This window comes from Leopardus geoffroyi, chromosome B3 (assembly GCF_018350155.1).
Source record: "Leopardus geoffroyi isolate Oge1 chromosome B3, O.geoffroyi_Oge1_pat1.0, whole genome shotgun sequence".
Lineage (NCBI taxonomy): Eukaryota > Metazoa > Chordata > Mammalia > Carnivora > Felidae > Leopardus > Leopardus geoffroyi.
Window position 1 is genome coordinate 9,456,884 of NC_059337.1, and position 21,715 is coordinate 9,478,598.

General features: G+C 45.7%; 2 long non-coding RNA genes across 2 annotated transcripts; one reads left to right on the forward strand and one right to left on the reverse strand.

The window, feature by feature from the left end:
• Positions 1-2,764: 2,764 nt before the first annotated feature.
• On the reverse strand, positions 2,765-16,801 carry LOC123581953. The gene is made up of 3 exons (XR_006704104.1): positions 16,666-16,801; positions 4,585-4,677; positions 2,765-2,926 (listed from the first exon to the last, which is right to left on the reverse strand). It is a non-coding gene; the product is annotated as an uncharacterized LOC123581953 (long non-coding RNA).
• On the forward strand, positions 9,200-9,769 carry LOC123581954. Its single transcript, XR_006704105.1, has 2 exons — positions 9,200-9,360; positions 9,662-9,769. It is a non-coding gene; the product is annotated as an uncharacterized LOC123581954 (long non-coding RNA).
• Positions 16,802-21,715: the final 4,914 nt, after the last annotated feature.

Below are 21,715 nucleotides of genomic sequence, written 5' to 3' on the forward strand. Positions count from 1 at the left end.
TTGAGTAGAGCTTGCTGGCTCTGGCAGTCAATTGCCTCACTGAAAATTCTAGAAAACCACAGAAATAGTCCAGGCTGATGGACAGAATAGGCAACATCAATGCCATTGAAAATTTACCATATAGGGGCGCCTGGGTGGCGCAGTCGGTTAAGCGTCCGACTTCAGCCAGGTCACGATCTCGCGGTCCGTGAGTTCGAGCCCCGCATCAGGCTCTGGGCTGATGGCTCAGAGCCTGGAGCCTGTTTCCGATTCTGTGTCTCCCTCTCTCTCTGCCCCTCCCCCGTTCATGCTCTGTCTCTCTCTGTCCCAAAAATAAATAAACGTTGAAAAAAAATTTTTAAAAAAAAATAAAAAAAAAAAAAAAGAAAATTTACCATATAACACTTCAAGATAAGCCAATCCATTAATTTAACTACTGCTGTAACATCTCTGTGTTTCTGGTTTGTAAAATTTTGGAAAGTCCAACTCCTAAACATTTAAATCTATACTTCGATGTATATAAATTTTCTAGAAACTTGAAACTGTATAGCGTGATTACAAACTTTTCATTTTTCCCGTTTTGTGTGAAAGTCAGTAGATTTCAAAACTGTACCATGTGGTGTCTTACCTGTTTGACCAAGAGATGCAGGGCCTCAATTATCCTGCTTTCTGTCTCATGAACGCATAGGCTCACCCAGTACTAGATCGTGGGGCAATAGGACAATGTTCTTAGGGATTTCCTTTCAGCTGGATGACTGTAGGAACATTTCTTAATGGTTTTTATCCATAGAATACAGAACAAGAGAGTACTTCCATCCTAAGGTTGATGTGAAAATAAATTAGATACTGTACGTAAACAGGCAGGCATGAGGTATCCTCTAACAGGAAGAGGAAGTTTCTCAGCCTTTCTGTCAGTGTATCCCGGACTCTGTGTCTTCTCTCATTCTTGTTTTTGCTTTTCATTTTTCCTCCATTTTCTTCAGATGACAGCCATCCCTCTCCCTGTTTCCAGACCACCCGCTCCCTCTAATTTTGTTTTCGTATTTCCTGTGGAGTACCAAAATAAAATGAAGCTTCTTAGAGTTGTGTGTAAAGCAAGAAAACATAGGCCCTGAATTGGGGCCTTGCTCTGCCCTAAAATCCTTCCTAAAAGGGAGTATGTAACAGTTATGTCAGGCATTCGGAAGCCTATGGTCATTACCCAGCAGCAGCGTCCTAGATGGCCACGATTTGCAAGAGTCTGATGTCTGATGTGTGGTAAAGGACCATTCTGTATCATTTCCTCAAAACATTCCTCACCTTATGAGTTTTGTCTACGAATCAGGACCTGGAATAAATGCATACTTAAGAAACATAGAATTCTTTCCAAATATTGTAGGTTAAAGAAAGTGCACAATTTTGCCTATGAAGTATTTTTCAAAAAGAAAAAAAAAAGACCTGAATCTGGTTAAGTCTCTTGACCTAACTTTTTTTCTTTACAGGGGAGGAAAAACTATCATACACTGAAGGAGATATAAAAGCTGAATCAACTAAATACAGTGTGGACGTTGTCTGAAATCTAATTTGAAGAATCTAAAGAACAGAACGGCATTTTGAGACAATCATGGAACATTAAACATGAAAGAGGTATTCTATGATATTAAGAAATGATTGTGACTTTGTTGTGATAATGATATTGTAGTTGTATATATTTTTTAAATCATTCTGTATTGCAGATATATACAGATGTATTCACAGGTGAATGATATGATATTTGGAAATTTTTTTATAGTATCTCAGCCAAAAAGAAACTCTCCCTCTCTCTCCCTTTCTCTCTCTCTCTTCTCCCACCCTGTGTGTGCCTGTGTGTGTGTGTGTGTGTGTGTGTGTGTGTGTGTGTGTGTGAGGGGAATCAATAAATGAAAACAGCAGAATATCGATAAGTATTGAATCTGGAAAACAAGACCTTGGAGTTTATGATACTATTCTCTTTACCTTTTGTAGGTTTGAAAAGTTTCCAAATGTGTCTTTAAATTTATAGGCTGTTCTGTTTGGAATGTCACTCTAGCTGACACAATGAAAGCACCACGATCCGTGGGATGGGAAGCTAACTGAACACTCAGTCCATCCAGCCAACCATCAGCACTCATTGAGCACCAACTGTGCACCAACTCTGCCCAGCCAGGCAGCTCTGAGAGGTCAAGCTCATTAGCAAATGTAGCCTTTGACACTTGAATGCATTTCTTCTCACCTAATCAAGTCTGCAAAATCATGGTCACAAGGGGATTCTCATTTGGGATGAGCACAATTTGAGAGACAATTCAATGTGTCATTTTCGACCCTGTATCAGATCTCAAGTATTTTTAATTAATATAGAAATGCACAAATGTGGCCTCAATTATTATGAACCAAGTTAATGGAAATTTATACAATGAAACAGCTCACCTGTCTCAATCTTCTTTGGCCTCAGTGCCTTTGGTCTTTCAAATTGTTAAGCACTGCTAAGGCTATTTCTGGAATCCCTCATTACTTCCAAAGAGTCTGGATTCTTTAATACTTTGAGTCTAGCAAAAACAGCATGTACCTGGGAATCAGGAGATAGGAACTCATGCCCCAGACTCCGCCGGCGATGAAATGTGTGACTTGAAAGACTGACTTTCTCATCCGAGTCTCAGTAGAGTCTCATCCGAGTCCCATGTAGAAAGTAAGGCTAATTGTATCTGTCACACATTTTATAAAGAATATACAATTATACCTGCCCTTATATTACAGGGATTACACAAAAATGTATAAGACATGTGAAAAATAATGCTTAATATTTATGAAGCTGGAACAGACACCTCAAGACACCCGTGACCTCGGTTCAAGACTTGCTACTCTTCTCAGAGCAAAAGTATGTCCTGACAGAAATCTTCATCTGGGCCTTCCTGCTCATTTTGGGTGCTGGAGTCCAGGCACTCTTGAACCTCTAAAAACACAACGAGGTGAGGATACAGTGGCAGGATGTCATAGAGGACATCACTTCAAGTGATGCATGGATGACGACCTTAATCCCTGTTAACCCCAGAGGTGGCTAAATGGTATTTCCCAGCTACATGCTTCAACTTGTCCACTGGTGACAGTGGCTCACTGCAGTTCTGTAACTCAGTGAGGAGACCACCCCCTTCATCAGGACATATCAGAATCCTCACAGGGGTTTCTTCTTATGAGCTCCCCTTGATAGCACTTCTGCAGAACTTCCTTTGCTCTGTGACGCTAATAAAGCTCCTGCTAACAGAACAAAACCTGCCCCTCACATCCCTCCCCAAGTATATGATAGCAATGCATTCCAGCAACAGACGTAAACATTCATACCATGACCATTCTCCATGGACAAGCAAACCAGCGATCCTGATGAAAGCGGAGAGGGGGCAGGGGGAAATGCATGTCTTATCCAATGGGGTCATTACAACCTTGAAAGTGGCACCTAGGAGAACTGAAGCGTTGTTGAGAATGAATAGAACACTGTATGAAGATGAATGGCACCTGTTCCACAGCCTTGAACTAATACAGTGGCCAGAAGCCACCTCTGATAACGTCCCTGGAAAACTCAGCCTTCAGAACCAATCCCTAACAGTACATATGTAGGCAGGTGGCCTCAGACCTTCAAGAGGATGGGTCTAGAATTAGTGTCAGGGCCTTGGAGCCCACATCTGTCAGTAACACCAGTCTCAAGTCTGCTCTCGTTTGCCCACACACAGGGTACCCTCTGCTCCCGCACCCCCTGGCCCCACACAGCCCTCTAGCTTCACCACACCCTTCTCCAGCATGCCTGAGGGAGCACAGCCACTGTGACCTAAGAATATTCCTTTCCCTTCCACGACTCTGAATCTCCATTTCTAATAAACAGGAGCAAATTTCTACCTGGTTGGCCTGCCCCTTGCCATTCTCATTCTGAATTAGAACTTAGAACATCACAAAACTGGAGGGGTCTCCCAGAGACCAAATAATCCACTCGTGTCCCTGGGTTCCATTCCGCTCAGATCCTGAGCAAAGATATCGCCACCCCCACCTCAAATGTTAATAATTCCATTTGGGTTCTGGTTCCTCCAAATGTTCCTGTGTTGCTTCCCCACCCCCACCCTGGATTTTGGGTACACACTGAGCTGGGCTGAAAATACTTTGGTGACAGCTGCAGGCATTTGGAGAATGCCAGGTTCCACACAGCAACATGGGGCGATGCACGGACCCTGCAAACAGAGCCCATCTGATGTGCTTGGAAGGAAAGGCCAGCAATCGCATGGCACATTTCCTTGCTGCAAATCACTCTGGGGAGCGGGACAGAACCGTGCTGTCAGGGAGCAAGATCAGAGCAAGAGACGGCCTTCTGCTTGGAGCAGCCTGGGGTCAACTTCTGCCCAGACACCCAAATACTCCACAGTGAGATTTTGATCCTCAGGCAGGTGGCTAATGGGAGGTTTATCTGAAGTTCATAGGGAAAGATCTCCTCCCCACCCATCCTCCAGTACAACTATTATCACAACACTGGGGATGGTGAATGAAACACCTACCGTCATTCCCTCCAGTGGCCCATGGCAAGTGACGGACAGCTAACAAGCTCACACACTTCACTCCAAAGTTACTTACCCTCCGTGCCTGACAGCAGCATCTCCACTCCTGAGCCTCTGGACGGCCATTCCCAAAGTCACCATAAGTTGGAAGGATGCAGACATCACCTGGCTGGGAGGCAGAGAGCCCTGGGTGACTGAGTGCAGACAGCCACTCTAAGAGGTCACCCAATCCCAAATCTCACGAGTCTCTGGGTGTCACAGAAGTGTCTGCATAGTGGCGGGCACAGAGGTATGACCCAGGAAGGACAATTTCACCAACTTTTGATGAGCTCTAGGATAAATTCCATAACATCTAACCAGTGTTAACACTTTAGTGTTCCAAAAATATTATTGGCAAGCATTTTGTTTGGTTGTCCTGGAGAAAACTAAAGAAATAGAAGTGGGGTCCATGGCCAAAGGACTTTCCATTTGGCTGGCCGGTGGTGGGCGGGGGGAAAGGACTCAGGATTAGGTGAAAACTGAATGCAAACTATGTAACAATTCTGTAAGGTCGCTGGAAGGTCAGTAAAGACCAGATTAGAAAAAGCTGCATAAAGAAGAGAAGGCTCGAGCTGGGCCTTATTCAAAGCAAACATTTATTTAGTTATTACTGTGCACCAGGCCATACAATAAATCCCTCACCATGCTTTGAGACAGGTCCAATCATTAACTCCATTTCACAGACATTTAGAAACATTGCCATCAAGGTTCAGGCAGGCTACCCTGAAATTAGGCATCAGCTGCTCTGATTTCAAAGCCAGTTTCTCTAACCACAGCTAATGCTAATTATTATTCAGCCTCCCATAATGTTACCATCCTCCATGGAGCAGAGAGAGACAGGCCAAAGGAGACAGAGGCCACGCTAAATCAAGACTTAAAGGAGGGACGCCTGGGTGGCTCAGTCAGTTAGGCATCCAACTCTTGGTTTCGACTCAGGTCATGATCTCCTGGTTCGTGAGTTCAAGCCCCACATCGGGCTCGCTGCTGATAGGACAGATTCTGCCTCTCTCCCTCTCTGCCCCTCCCCTGCTCATGCTGTCTCTGTCTCTCTCAAAATAAATAAATAAACTCTAAAAAAAAAAAAAGTTAAAGGTAGAAGCAGAGAGAGACACACAAAGAGATGTGGTCCCATCCTGTCTCAAAAGCAAATTTCCTAACTGCAATAACTTTCCAATTTTTTCCCTTGTGCTCCTCTGCACTTTCAAAATTTCTCCAATGAATACATAAATGTGTGTAATAAATAGCAATCAGTATTGTATTAAAACTGTAGGGGGGGCATAGTTGGGGAGCTTTGAAGCAGAGGAATCGGAGTTCATGATATTCTGCTAATTGCATCGTTTCATGTTACCCAGGAGGAGACTGAGACATTGAAATTGTAAGCTACTTGCTCAGGGACCCAGGGAGAAGGAGCCAAGGGGGCGAGAAACTAGGTATGTGCCTTGGTGGATGCTGTGTCATCACACTGTGTTCTGCTCATGTTTTCCAACACAGGAAGCACAGGGCACCAGGGACAGTTTAGGAAGATTGGCAGACAGGCAGGGTGGAAGGCACAGAAGAACTGAGGGCAGCTGACAGGGGAGATGCTACCAGAGAAGCGGTGGCCAGACTCCTGGACACTGAGTAGCAAGGAGCAGCAGAGACCATGTTAGACCATAACGAGGGAAACAGTTAAAGCCTCAGAAATTTATGTTCTGGAAGAGAAGACAGTAGTGCAGCTGTTGGCCTTCCCGAGTGGTCTATGACCCAGATGTTGGCCAGTGCTGAACTCCAAGATCATGAAACCCAAAAGCAGAAAGAATCACCTGTTCCCCACCTCCTCCTGTTCTGCCTCCACTGCCACAGCTCAGCAACGCTAAATTGGCAATTCTCAACCTTTTCCCTTCAGCAATGCACCTGACATTTGTTATTTACATATATAATATGCTCCTCAGATTTTGATGAAAACACATAAAAATTTTTGGTGGAAGTAAAATGCTGCACAATATTTTATTTTGCAGGTATTAATAGTAAAATGCTGGATAATATTTTATTTTACAGGTACTAACAGAAGGATAGTCCTGTGGTTCCTGGTGTGCTATCTGTACATGTGATCATTTTTCTCCTACTCAAGAAAACACACCAGAATGCAAGTCAGTGAATTTTTGTAAAGAGATCATCTTGAATCTGCTTCCATTCATTAAAAAATTTATCAGCATTGATTCTTTCCCTATTGCTATAACAAAATACTTGTGAGACCTGTTCCAAGAGAACATGTCTCTGGATAGGCAATCCCACCTCTTGCTGGGGGGGATTCCTTAACTCCCTAACTGTACTCTGACCTCCTGACCACTAGGGGCACAGATGCTCAGACCCCTTCCTGACCTGGACACCACCTTGACCTCAGTGACTTTCTGATTTCCTACCTATTGAAAAACAGGTCCCTGACACCATCTTCCCTTCCCACTCCCAACCTTCTGGCTCCATGGATCCACTTCCCTGGTCAAAATCACTGGCTTTCTTCAATCAACTCATTTGACCTAACTGGTTCTCCACTGCTCTACACATTCCACCTTGGACAGGGATTATGTGGGGTCATATTGATTTCCCAATATCTGCCATGACATAGTTATTAATAAAATGGTGAAAGGCACAGGAACAGAAAAGCTAGGGCTACAACATGGCTAAGAGGACAGAAAGTTACAGAAGGTAAACGCTAGTGCTCACAAAGGAATACACACCTAGACATTTCACCTTCTCAAGGGTCATCGCCATGTATCACACTCATGTGTTTCCCATTAACAACTTACCATCTCGCCCCTGGTCTGCCATGTTTTTCTGTCCTACACAGCTGTGCTCACAGTTTACTTCCCTGGCAGAAATAGCATAATAACGCAACTCCCTTTGTCCAAACACCGCTCAACTACTTTCCCAAGCTTTACCCCAACCAACAGACCAATCTGTTTGCCCCCCACCAGGCCCCGTCTCATTGAGAATGAATGGGATCCCACCACAGAATGAAATGGGATCCCACCACAGAATGAAATGGGATCCCACGTAAGATGTTCTGTTTTCCAGGAAAATGATGACTTTGGGACTTGGATTGATCTTCAAGTAGAGATGTTTCATAAGGAAATTGGAACTATACATCCAGGAGGCATTTATGAAGTCCCTGCTTTTATTAATGTGATATGTACTTTATTCTGGTAGACAAGACAAACCTGGTATAATCTCAGCAAAACTTTACAAGACTTGTTGATGCACTGACCACATTACCCTAATTGAACTGACCAGAATGGATATAATTCTGGGAGCAAGAGAACAGAATATATGAATTGAGGAAGAGTTTGGGGGGGGGGGGGATTCTAATGGCTACTTCTGTTGTCTGAGCACATTTTCCTATTACACAGGTAGAAATTTTTTCCTGGCATAATCATTATTGTCATTTCCCTCAACCACTGAATTAACACTTCAGAGTTCCACCTTCCACAGTCTTCAAAGGAGGAAGCCATGTGTGCCCAGCCCCTGAATTATATGATTTCTAGCTCGAAATCAGTCTTGCTTCCTTTTCTTCTATTGATTTTTATGTCTAAGCAGATTTTTCAGACAATCTATAACTTGATTCTGAATCACGGCATCCGAGAGACCCAAGCAGGTGATGAAGGAGAAAAGAGTCACACACCGGATTAGAATGCTTTCTGGTTGCATTCTTCCCAGCTAGCAATAGCCCATGTCCACTCTGAAGGAAAATTAATGTTTATCTTGGCCTAGGGAACGAGCTGATATAAACAGAAAAGCACTTTTTAATGAGAGAAGCATCATCTCTTGCAAAGTGTCCCCCAAATCACCACAACTTAAGGTGTTTGTTTCACTGTGAGACAAACGTAAAGGGGATTGGCAAGGAAGTTGGGTCATTGATTAGACCTCAGAAATGAAAGCATCACTGTCATATTACAGATGAGTAAAGTGGGTGTATAGAGGGAAGGCAGGATGTTTATGTGGGTCAAGGACCCATGATTATGTGACATTCTCTGCACCCCCCCCCCCCGCCACCAGGTGGCATCACTTATTCATGCCTCGTTATCTCAGCATTTATTAAGTACCTGTTATGCACCAGGCCCTAGAAACCAGGATGTGGTTTCTACCAAGAAGTTTCTGGACTAATAGCTAGAGGAACAAATCTGCCAGCCCTGTTAGGACGATGGAATTTTGCCCAGCAGACCCCAGCAAGGAGCCCAGTTGGCAGGATGCTCTGATGACCTCTGAGAGGCCCAACTGCTGAGCTGATAATGACTAGAGAGAAGAAGGAATGGGCTCAAGAAATGTTGAGCAGGTAAAACCAGCAGAGCTGCTGGTGGATGGAATGCTTGTGGTAGCACAGGTGGGTTCTGAGTGCCCCCAAGATTTTTCTTTTTGTGTCTTTTTTTTTGACATTTGTTCATTTTTGAGAGACAGAGAGCAAGCAGAGGTGAGGCAGAGAGAGAGAGAGAGAGGGAGACACAGAATCGGAAGCAGACTCCAGGATCTGAGCCATCAGCACAGAGCCTAACGCGGGCCTCGAACCCACAAGCCATGAGATCATGACCTGAGCTGTAGTCAGACACTTAACCGACTGAGCCACCGAGGTGTCCCAAATATTCTCTGTGTCTTGAGTGATCAATTGCTGGAATAAGAAATGGAATGTGGTGATGAAAGGTGCAAGTTCCAGAATGCAAGTTAGAATGGAAAAAGCAAGAGAGAGCCACACACAAATGCTCTGAGAGCAGATGGAAGGAGCAGTTCACTTCCAGCTGGGGACGCTGGGAAGGCTTCCTGACAGATGTGATGTCAGAATGGGGTAGGATATGAGGAGGTGAAAACAGGGGAAGAAGGCATTATGGGTAAGGGCCCAACACAGGCAAAGCAGACAAGGGTCTGGGAGAATGGAGGGTAACCCAATGTGGCTGAAACAGAGAGTAGGGGGGATGGGATAGTGGGAAGTGTGGCTGGATAGGTGGCCCACTTCCCACACAGGGCCTGGGATACCGGAGAAAGGGTTATGGAGTCCCTGAAGGCAGAGGGAGAGGGCAAAGGTTATTGAGTAGGAGGGTGATGAGATCAAAGCAGAACTCTAGAAGATACTTTCCCAATTTACTCAGACTTCTATCATCTTCCTGCACCTGATCCAAGAACAGAGGAGGCAATTCCACTGCTTGGGAGACTTGAAAATGAACAGAAATGAAATTAAATAAAACCCCTTCCACATTCCTCTGGCTGGCCTCTCTCCAGGAAGGGCAGATGGAAAGAGGTGGTCATGGCTAATTCTTGCCCTTTGACCCTGAACGGTGATCAAGCTGCCCCTTGGAGCTTCCTAGGTGAGTCTCTGATCAACTGATGAGGAGTGCTCAATGGCCAGAAAAAATGTCCACCCCTGAGGAAAGGGAGGGCTTTCTGGAGAAACTAGGGTGACAAGCTGGCCTTCTGGAGTCTTCTTGCAAAAGGGTTGGAGGAGGAGAGAAGGAATGAGACTGAGGAATGCATTGCCTTGCTCCTGGCAAACCCGACTCTGTGTCGGGCAGGAGCTGACCAGGCTGCAGGTGCCCAGGGAGCCAAGCACCCCTTCTCCACTGCCCACAGCAGCCTCAGGGCACTGAATTGGGCCCAGCCAGTTGACTGCTGGGTTTGTGCAAGTGAGAGACAGGCTACTGAAGGTAGGAAATGAGTACAGGCATGAGAAAAGCCCCGGGAATCCTACAGAGCCAAGTGCAGTAAGAGCTACAGGCACAAACCTTGGAGCCAGAGTCCCTGGTGTTCCGGCTCAGGCCACACTTGCACATCCAAAGTCTGGTGCCCTCGAGCCCCCAGGCCACCTGGAATGTGCCTTCTCTGAGGACGAGGGCCACTCAGGCTTATCCCTGGACTCATTCTTTGTGCCAGAACCAAGAACAGGACCTATTTTTTAACACAGTAGGAGACAGACAGACTTGGGTGACTCAGTCAGTGAGCAGGAGGGAGGGGGCAGGAGTATGAGAGCCTCGAACAAAGTATGTGGATGGATTGATGTCCATTGATAATGGGTAACTTTAATGAACCGTGTCCATATAAAACATTCCACTCTACACCTAGCTACATGTCTATGTTTGTGTGCATATGTGTGCGTCATATACAAAATGATTAAACTATACCATCTCTTACCTTTCTTGTTCAAATTGTAGTTGCTGCTATGAAGTGGTTTGTTTATTGGGCCTTACATTTTTTTACAGGAGTAGTTGCTTAGAACCTTGCCACAGAGATCTGGGGTTTGCACCACCCCACTGCATCTACTCCCTGTATTCTGGCAACTGTGACCCAATTTCCTTTTATGAAAATCAACTTGCCCTAATTTGCTCAGTAGAACTGTAAACCAGAGCGACATTCTTTCCCCTCGCTGAAGGGTTAGGCACATCATCAAAGCCAGACAAATTAAACTCACTCTCTTTCTCTCTCTCCCTCTCTCTCTCTTCCTCCTACTCTCTTTTGGGACTTTGTGTCTTGAGCAGTGATACATGGAAAGAGATAAATTATCAGAACTTTGTTATAAATAACAGCTACTTCATTATTTTCACACAAAATAACACATAATCACACAAAAAAATAACAATTCTACATCACTCCTGAATCAGAGTTAAGAGTATGTACACAGTCAAACCTAGGAGGGAGGAGATGGGGGTTACATACAGTAACTCAGATCTTTACCATGGAGAGAGCTAAGGGCCACCCTCTTCCCTTCTCCCACCCTCCTGCTGCCTTAAAGCTTTTGATATGAACCAACAAAGGTTTGGTCACTGATTAGGGGAAAGACAGAAGAAAAATTAGCTATAATACTTGCCTTTTATACTTCCCTATACATCAGGCACTGTGTATATATTATATAATTTAAGGCAATAAATTCACCATGTTGGTGCCATTATGTCCATTTCATTGGGAAATAAGGCACAGGAGACAGCAGTGCTGTCTTTCCCTGGTTGGATTCTGAAATGTGTAGATACCACAAAAACGATTCTGTCTGTGGCCATAATTGTTTGGCTAATGCAGATCCCTGGGCTTATCACATATCATATAGGGGGTGATTTGCAGACACACTGAGCTAAGAAGCACATATTCATAAAAACCAAACATACAGGGGCGCCTGGGTGGCGCAGTCGGTTAAGCGTCTGACTTCAGCCAGGTCACGATCTCGCGGTCCGGGAGTTCGAGCCCCGCGTCAGGCTCTGGGCTGATGGCTCAGAGCCTGGAGCCTGTTTCCGATTCTGTGTCTCCCTCTCTCTCTGCCCCTCCCCCGTTCATGCTCTGTCTCTCTCTGTCCCAAAAATAAATAAACGTTGAAAAAAAAAAAACCAAACATACAGTGTGTGAAATGACTAAATAATAGCACCAGGTATAATATGAAATTAACTACCCAGTCCCCAAAGATTAATATCAAAGGCAACTTTGTCTATCGGGCTGAATATTGAACGTAGGAATCACATGGATGTCCTTCCATCAGGTGTAGCTGGACAAAATAACTGCTGGGCATGGGGGTCATACACAGGCTGGCCCTCAGATGTGCCACCAAGCCTCTTACCAGCTGCTGATGTCAGAGTCCTGGGTTGGGGAGTAGGAGGGGAAAGGGAAGGAGGCTGTATTTGGGGGCTGGGCCTGAGAGAATGACCTGGAAATGCCAGGTCTGTTTCCTTAAGAGATAAGAGATCTGAAGCACATGGGGTCCCCGAATGGATTCATCCATGCAGAAGTGTCTAGATTCCTACTGCTTCACTAACTCTGACTGTCCAGCCTTCCACGAGCACCTGTAAGCTCCAGCTAACCACCTAAGTTAGCTGGACTGTTCCTGTTGCTTACAACCAGATGCCTGCCTCCCAGAGGCCCTGAAGAAGAACAATGTAAACAAACTTCCAGGCTATATAAAAAAAAACATGCCAGTCACATTTGGGGTGTACCACAGTCTTCAGGGGGTGGGACAGGTAAGCCTCTAGAACATCCTTCTTTCAACCAGGAACCACTTAGTGGGTACCCATTAGTGCTGATCCCAAGACAACCATCTTCAAAGAAAGAGAATAGAAAATCATTTTATCCTGTGCTATCTACCCTGTTCTTAAACAGGTCCTTGGGTTTACAGTGTCCTTGGCGGGGGGGGGGGGGGGGGGGGGGGGGGGGATGGTGGGTACAGGTTATGTTTCAGTCAGTTTTGCTGCGAGTCAGTATTAAATTATTCCCTAAAACTTACTAAGTATGGCAAAATGTTGTCTTAATCGTTCTCACCCTCTTGCCGCAGGGTTTTGGAACATGTTCTCTTGGAGGCTGACTTGAGCAGACACAGACTACCTAAGGGACAGGCATGAGAAGCACAGAATTGAAGTAATTTCTAGTTAAAAAAAAAAAAAAGTAATACACTTTTGAGTATTTGTGTCTAGCCCCAGTAAATGGAGTACAGTGAAAAGGTCCCAGTTTTTAATGATTGTCATAATATTGGCATCTGTTTCTTGAATCCCTGCTTGCGATCAACCTGTAAAACTATTTTAGGTTCTTTTCATTTATTGTAGCATAGATGTAGCATGTAATCCTCACTGGTGAAGAAACAACTCAGAGTGGCTGAGACCATGCCCACTGCCTCCCAGCTGTCGACAAGGAGAAGCAAGAAACTGAAGTCAGGTCTTTCCAAACCCAAAGCCTAAGTCTTTCCCCAGCTTCCCTTGATAATGAATCTAATAATAAGTGACTCTGAGATATGTGATATCCCAAAGGGAGTTTAATCCAACCCTCTCTTTTTTTAAAAAAAAAAATGCTTATTTTTTAGAGAGAGAGACAGAGAGACAGAGCACGCAAGAGTGAGGGGGGTGAGGCAGAGAGAGAGGAAGACAGAGGATACTAAGCGGGCTCTGTGCTAACAGCAGAGAGCCGGATGTGGGGCTCAAATTCACAAACTGTGAGACCATGGCCTGAGCCAAAGTCATAGGCTTAACTGACTGAGCCACCCAGGCGCCCCCAATCCTCTCTTTTTCTAAATGAGAACACTGAGGCCCAGGGCAGCGGGCTGGTTCTTGACTAGCGTCAGAATGGGGACTAGAACTCTGGGTCTCCTGAATCCCAAACCATTTCTCCTCCCTCCTCCCATCCTACAAGAAACCGTCCCTGAGTCCGTCCTGCTGCAGATGAAATTGATGAGCTTTTTTTCTGCAATATTTCATGCAAATATTAAATCTCATATGAGGCATACATGAATTCCCATCCCTCCCTCCTTCCCCCCAATGTTTCCGTCTTTTCAACGCGTCCACATCCTGAACGACCTCCCAGATCCTCCTGCCCTTGCCCCAGAGCTGTGGCTGGTGAAGGCTGTGGCGGGTGCATATTGGAGCATGGAGTCATTCAGGAGTGGCCAGGAACAGCAGGGGAGCCAAGAGAGAGCCAAGTGCAGCTGGTCTGAAGAGCAGAACATCAGCTGGCACTTCAGAAGGCCACTGTCAGCACGGTGAGGGCAGAGAAGGCCCCAAGGAGTGAGAGTGGCCACACGTCTCCAGCCGCCAGCAAGAGCCAGAACCTGACAAGGCTTAACTGTCCCCACAAGCACTGCGGTTGGAACAGGTGTTCCGGCAGCTGACTAGGCAGCTCAGCTCCCAGCAGGAACATGGGGTGGGGCTGACTCCTCAGGGAATTGCAGAAGCTCGAGGAAGAGACAACCAGACCCTCGCAAAGCAGTTGCAAGTAGCATCCTGGGATAAAGGTACTTAATCCCAGTGGGATAGAAACCCCTGACCTTCAGCCAGTCAGACAAAGGCTAAAGGCTGCACGGTGTAGGGCCACGCAACCCAAAGAGTGGTCCTCAGATGAAGCATCAGCATCACCCAACATGCACATTCTTGGGCCCCACCCCAGACCTACTGAATCGGAATCTGCATTTTCGCAAGATCCCCGGATGACTTCATGCACATTAAAGTTCTAGAAAATCTAGGGGCACCTGGGTGGCGCAGTCGGTTAAGCGTCCGACTTCAGCCAGGTCACGATCTCGCGGTCCGTGAGTTCGAGCCCCGCGTCGGGCTCTGGGCTGATGGCTCAGAGCCTGGAGCCTGTTTCCGATTCTGTGTCTCCCTCTCTCTCTGCCCCTCCCCCGTTCATGCTCTGTCTCTCTCTGTCCCAAAAATAAATAAACGTTCAAAAAAAAAATTTAAAAAAAAAAAAGTTCTAGAAAATCTAGCGTAGGATGACAGTTCTCAAAGTGTGGTTCCAACACCACAAGTAGCAGCTTCCCTGAGAACTTGTTAGAAATGCAAGTTGGCAGTCCCCTGTTTCCTGGACCTCTGCAGATGGGACTTGGCAAACGGTTTTAAAGAACCATCCAGGTGGTTCTGAAGCACAGTGAAGTTTGAGTGGCACCGATTTAGGGTACTGCTTATGCATTTTGGAAGGCGGTAGTTTGGAGGCATCTCAGAAAAGGCGTTCTGATTACAGCTTGGAAGGAGGATCCAGAACGTTGGCTCTGGCCAGCAGCATCTGTCGCTGTTCAACATCTTAGCATAGTTATCCACAGAGACCAGTTCCAGAATCTAGGCTCCTCCCCAACCCTGGGAGTCCCAAGCTTTAGACCTGAGCTGGTCAGTAATGATCATTCCATATTAGTGTACCCTACTTAGGTAAGCTGGACCCCAGATGAAAAAAGAAAAGCAGAGGTGTATCATCCACGTGGCAGCTCTCTGCCCTTCTTAAGGACCAGGACTGATCAGCCAGAACTTCATTCCTTGACCCGTGGAAATCCTAGGATCCTCCCCCAAGATTTCTGGGTGTTCCTGCAAAGTTTCTGATCTCAGGGTTTCTTCCAGGTTCGGGTTCCTATAGATCAGGTCAGCAGTCAGATAACCTCATTGACCCTCGCATGCACCCTGTGGGTAGGGATCCATCCCACTGGTGGTTTCATGTTGAAAGGAAAGGAAAGGAAAGGAAAGGAAAGGAAAGGAAAGGAAAGGAAAGGAAAGGAAAGGAAAGGAAAGGAAAGGAAAGGAAAGAAGGAAGAAGGAAGGAAGGAAGGAGGAAAGAAGGAAGGAAGGAGGAAAGAAGGAAGGAAAGAAAGAAGAAGGAAGAAAGACAGAAGGAAAGGGAGGGAGGGAGGGAGGAAGGAAGAAAAGAGGAAAGAAAGGAAAGGAAATAAAAGGAAAGAAAGGAAAAGAAAAGAAAAAAGGAAGGAAGGAAGGAAGGAATAACAAGGAAAGGGAGGGAGGGAGGGAGGAAGGAAGGAAAGAAAGAAGAGGAAAGAAAGAAGAAGGAAGAAAGAAAGGGAGAAAGAAAGGAAGAAGGAAAGAGAGAAGGAAAGGGAGGGAGGGAGGAATGAAGGAAAGAAGAGGAAAGAAAGGAAGGAAGGAAGAAAGAAAGGGAGAAAGAAAGGAAGAAAGAGAAGGAAAGGGAGGGAAGGAGGGAGGAAAGAATGAAAGAAAGAAGAGGAAAGGAAAGAAAGGAAAGGAAAGGAAAGGAAAGGAAAGGAAAGGAAAGGAAAGGAAAGGAAAGGAAAGGAAAGGAAAGGAAAAGGAAAGGAAAGGAAAACCTGCCATAGGATTTTAGAGGTGGCAGACTTTCCAAAGTTATTGTGGAAAGGGACTATGTCACAAAAACGTAAATCATTTGTAATTGAGTAACATCACCCCATTCTTAAAAGCAAGACCCTACCATAGTGTTCTGACGGTCTCCTCCCCTTCTCACCTCCCTCCCTTTTTCTGCCGCCCCTTCATCACCCACCTGCTGCTTATTTATAATGCACAGAGCTTGTTTCTTGACTCTCACTAATGTCTGCCTGCAACATCTCCTCTTCTAAACCAAGCAAGATATTTTTCTAAATAAAACATTTTCTTTCCTCATGGTAACTCCAATGTCAACTAAAACAGACAGAAAAGACAGAGAAATCGGATGCAGTTCTGCTCCACTGGAGCACGCAGTCCTCCTCCTTTCCACTCCACCCTTTGAAGAGTCTTGATCATGCCTCCTTGTCCCATTTTCTTAACCTAACTCTGAGATCTCTTCTTTCATTTATAATAATTTGGGTTATTTTCTCTCCTTCCTTCATCGGAGACCAAAACCTCCTTCCTGGGACTTCTGTGTTGTATAAGGCTAACCATCACCCACAACACAGCCCGGAATCATATACCTCTTATCTGTGGGTCCTTTCCAAGGCAGCTGGTAGCTTCATATGAAAGCTGGAATCTGGCTGTCATTACTGTAAAGGCTGGTGTCCCTTCCGATATCTGGGGACTTACAGATCCCAGAAGGAGCTCTATAACTCTTCCCGCCCCCAACCCCACCATAGCTCTCTCTCTCTCTCTCCTTCCCTTGACTGTCACAATAGTACTGTAAATGATGTCACCAATTTGGCCCCTCACCACCCACCACCCCACCCCACTACCCCCAGGTCCTCTGGTTCCTACTGATAGAGTCAGCCTCGTGCCCACGAATCTTCTATGGCTCCCACTTGCCTATACAACAACACCAACCTCCCCCGCCCCCTTCTCAATTTCCCACTAAAATAAGAAAGGAGTAGTGGAAGGAAAATGGAATCCTTGGAAGCTGGGCAGAGAAGAGACAGCACTGCCCTCTCGTCATGGAGGGAGGAACAGGGCAGAGTTGGTGCCCATGCAACACAGTAGGACATGCAGTGCAAGCCATAAAGCTAACCCAAGGGAGAAGGGTGAGAAACATCTGGGGCCATCTTGTCACCCACGGAAGGTTGGCTGTGGCTTCGCATGGTGGATGCACTTATTATGCAAAAAGCTGGAATAAGAAAAAAGGTAGACATAGATTTTGGACATGGGGCACGTAGAAAAATAAACCAGTTCGAAGGCCAGTTTGCAAAGAGAATACATGCTCTCTAAGAAATGTTTCTGTTTTGTAATGTTATACTCCCCTAAGATAAAGGGCCGTGCGAATGCCTGTGTTGGGATCTTATTTCCAAAATAATCTCTGTTCAGTTCGCTCCTGAATATGGCATAAAGGTTTTATTTATCGAGTGTTTTGTGCAGTCTTTTGTTTGGTCATACACCTGTGGCCCGTGCTTCAGGATCCATGCTGCTGAGATAGAAAGCTCTGGAATCCACCATACGGGTTAAATCACTGTGTGTGGCCCCCTGATGGCCCATGGGCTATACAGCATCGTTTTGGTTTTGCTGCTAAAGGGCTGGGAGCAGCTGAGGGAACCATCGCAGGGGCTGGGAAGACGCTAGTTAAGAACATCCCTTGGCCACCTACAGCGGAAAATCACGATTGTCCTGTATTCAAAGGCCAAAGCTAACTCCAGGGAAGCATTCAGAAGAGGAGTTGACTATTGAAAAGCATAGATGAGGTGGAGACAAAGCCACAGCCATTTGGCCCGCAGGAGAGGCATCAGGGCTGTGGTCATTTCGGTGATGGAATGGAGGGAAAGCTTGTCCAGGCAGGCTGGCGAGGAGGAAAGAGCAAACATGGGCCAGGTTTGGATTCAGAAAGACTACGATTTGAATCCTCACTCTTGTTACTCTCCAGATTATTGGCTAGTATCTCAATTTGAGGCTTAGCTTCCTCATCTGAGAAATGGGGATCAAAGCGCCCAGCCTCTAAGACCTCACGGAAGGATAGACATAAAGGTGTCAAATATCTGATCTGTGCTCAGAAAGTGCTATTTCCTTTCACCCTTCCCTCCTGCCTTCTCATTTCCATCCCTCCCTCCAATAACCTAGCCCTAGGAATGAGATAAAACCTCATGTGTCCTCCCCCAGAAGGACATCACACACAAACTCTGACAAAGATGTGAGTGCTTGCAAATAATCCTGAAGGAACTCTATCCAGGGTGTAAAGAAATCCCTAGAAGGCCAATGTCATCCCCAGCTTCTGAGGGATTGTGACAAGCAGCGGTGGGGAATCAGGACACAAAGATGACTGACGTTCATCTAACATTTTCAAAGTTGCAAGGAAATTTTCCCAAAACCACATGTTATCTCATCCCAAAACAGGCATCTTGCTCCTCTGTGAAATGATGGGATCACCACCATCGCTTCATAAGAAACATGGCATCCACTTAACTGCCTCACAAATACTGCAGGACGTTAACAGACAGGGACAGATGAGAGGACCGGTGATTTGCGGATCTAGTTGGGATGCCGGAGGGCTGCTCAAAAATTTGACAAGGACTGTAGTGGTTCATGCTAGAAGTCACCAAACAGGGCCCTTCCTGAGGTACCTCCATCCCCTGACTTCCAGATGCTTCTATCCCACAGGTCTGTGCTGTGATTGGAGCCTGAGCCTCGGTTCCCTTTTCCATGGCACCTATGCTGAAAACAGCCTTCTGGTGACCCCCTTGAGGGCAGAGAAACACCTTCACTGACAGGAAAGCATGATGTCTGTGTCTGGCAAACACGGGCCCCCACAGGGTGCCTTGAGGGGCTCCCAGTGACTCAGAGAGGAGAATGGCACCTCCTGAATCACCAGGGCTGCTCTGGCCAGCTGGTTCAGCTGCTCTTCAAAATCCCCTCCTCAGATCTTGACAAGCTCTTCAGTGACAACACAACCAGGGGCCACTGGGAGACGTTTTGTCTTTCTTTATTCCCACTTTGCTACCTATACACAGCATGACCCACACGACAGTCTTGGGTCAGTGAAATGATGGGGGAATTTGGCAGCTAACCTAAAAGGAAACATTTCTTTATGTTGGACATAATCAATTTTGATTAAGAAATCCATCCAGAGAGACTCCTGGGAGGCTCAGTTGGTTAAGCATCCCCGACTCTTGATTTCAGCTCGGGTCATGATCTCACAGTTCGTGAGTTCAAGCCTCACATCAGGTTCCATGCTGGCAGTGGGGAGCTTGCTTGGGCTTCTCTCTCTCTCTCTCTCCCTCTCTCTCTCTGCCCCTCCCCTTCTTGCTCTCACTCTCTCTCTCTAAAATAAACTTAAAAAAAGAAAGAAAGAAAGAAAGAAAGAAAGAAAGAAAGAAAGAAAGAAAGAAAGAAAAGAAAGAAAAAGAAATCCATCCAGAGCAGGCTTGAAATCACCATACCAGGATTCTCTAGCAAACAGAGGCATTCTGGCAAAAAAAAAAAAAAAAAAAAAAAAAAAAAAAGTTCTGTACAGAAGATCCTTTCTGCATCAGAGGCCCCTGGTCTGTTTGCTTTCTTGCCTGATTGCTCCAGACAGAGCAGGGCGGGAACAAGGATCTAACACAGCCCAGCTGATTCAAGTCTGGACAACACCAGGATGTGGGAGTTACAGACAGCCAGAATCACTGCATGAGAAAAACCACAGACAAACTAGAATTTACTTCAGTAAAAGAGATCCTTGCTTGTTTTAACTTTCAGCCAGACTTGTGGTTTTTATTCACTGAGTCCCAGGAAACACCAGGCAGAGGGAACACGGTTATGCCAGAAAGAAAACATGCTTTGGAACCATGGTCTGGCCTCCCTCGACCTCAGTTTCCTCATCAGGAAAATGGGAGTAATACCAGATCTAGCACATAGGTTTGCTGTGAGATTAAACATATTGTGTAGGGGCGCCCAGGTGGCTCAGTCAGTTAAGCATCCCCAACTGTTGATTTCGGCTCAGGTCATGATCTCATGGTTTGTGAGATTGAGCCCCACATCGGACTCTAGGCTGACAGTGCAGAGCCTGCTTGGGATTCTCTTTCTCTCCCTCTCTCTCTCTCTCTGCCTCTGCCCTACTGGTTTTCTCTCTCTCTCTCTCTCTCTCTCTCAAAATAAATGAACTTTTAAAAAAGCATATTGTGTAGATTGCATTCCTGGCCTCAGTTTTCATCTCTCCTGCAGACTTTGCCCTGTGACTTTGGAGCTGTCCCCTCCCTGCCCACCACCTCTTTCCCATCCTTTAACTTTGGGTTTGGCCCTGTCCTTTGCTTTGACCGATTGAACAAGGTGGCCATGACATGTACCAGTTCCTAGCATAAACCATAAGAGGCCTTGCATTTTTCCCTTTGTTCTCTTGTGCCTCTGCCATAGGCAAGAGCTTGCCATGGCTAAATGACTCATCCCAGGAGGGTGAGACACATGAGGCAGAGCCCCACCCCCCACCAGTGACTAGCACCTGAAACAGAGCTATCCTGGCAAAGGTGTAGACCTACAATAAGAAGAAATACCCAACCAAATCCAGTTCTGCTCAGTTTGGATCAGCCAAACTGCACAAATTTGAGCAATTCTAAATGCTTGAGGTTTCTCAAGCTACTGGATTTTGGAATGGTTTGTTACACAGCATTACCATCGCAACAGCTAACCAATACAACGTACCTTTATACACACACACGCGCAGGCATGCATGAGGTTATCTCTCACAGAACTCAGTGTATAGTGATGCCCAATACATACTAATGTCCTTCCCTCTCCCCACTACATTCCAAGTTCTATGATACATTCTGGAAATACAGAGATAAATGAGACACTCGGGAAATGTTCAGGATGGTGGAATAAGAACCATAATGTATCAGTTCAAGTCCTAGATCCCTCACAGAAAATTAATGGAAGCTGTAGAAAGGAAAAGCAATGAGTGACTGCCTTTTCTTCCCCAATTTTGCACTAAAATATGATTAAATAGATGCTCTCCTCAAACAGAGTTGTCTTTTCTGTTTCCTGGGACCACATCCCTCAGACACTTTCATGAGTCTGGAAAGAAAGACTCCTTCAAGATGGGAAGAGTTTTGAGGGCTGTATCTGTTCTTTGCCTTATATTAGGTTTCTGTTTGAGACCTCAGCAGCCAGCGTGGTTTTGGTGGGGTCAGAGAATGTCGCAAATCTAGCTAACTTGAGCTCGAAGCTGAAGCCCTTCACGGGAGATAAAAGGACTTTTTTCTTTATCAGTGTTGAAGAAAGTAGTTCAAAAGTGGGCCTATTTTTGTGAAGACAAAGGTATACTCTCTGTAGCTGCCTACCCTCATGAAAAGAAACAGTTCTTGATGGGGACTTTGCCGTGGAAGAATCAAATCCACTAGGAGGCAAAGCGTGAAGATATTAGTGATTTTATCACCGGCCATGTAATGCCTGTCATTGAATCCAGTAATGGTACAGCCCAATAATACCCTTCGTGTTCTTAAATCTCTCCTGTCAGGGGAGCTTTAAGGATGGTTTCTATTCTTTACCCTTTTGAAATGACCATTCAATGATTTGCTATGAGAGAAGCCTCAGCCTGACAGAGAATTATTGGCTTTTTACTTGTCAGCTCAGAGAAAA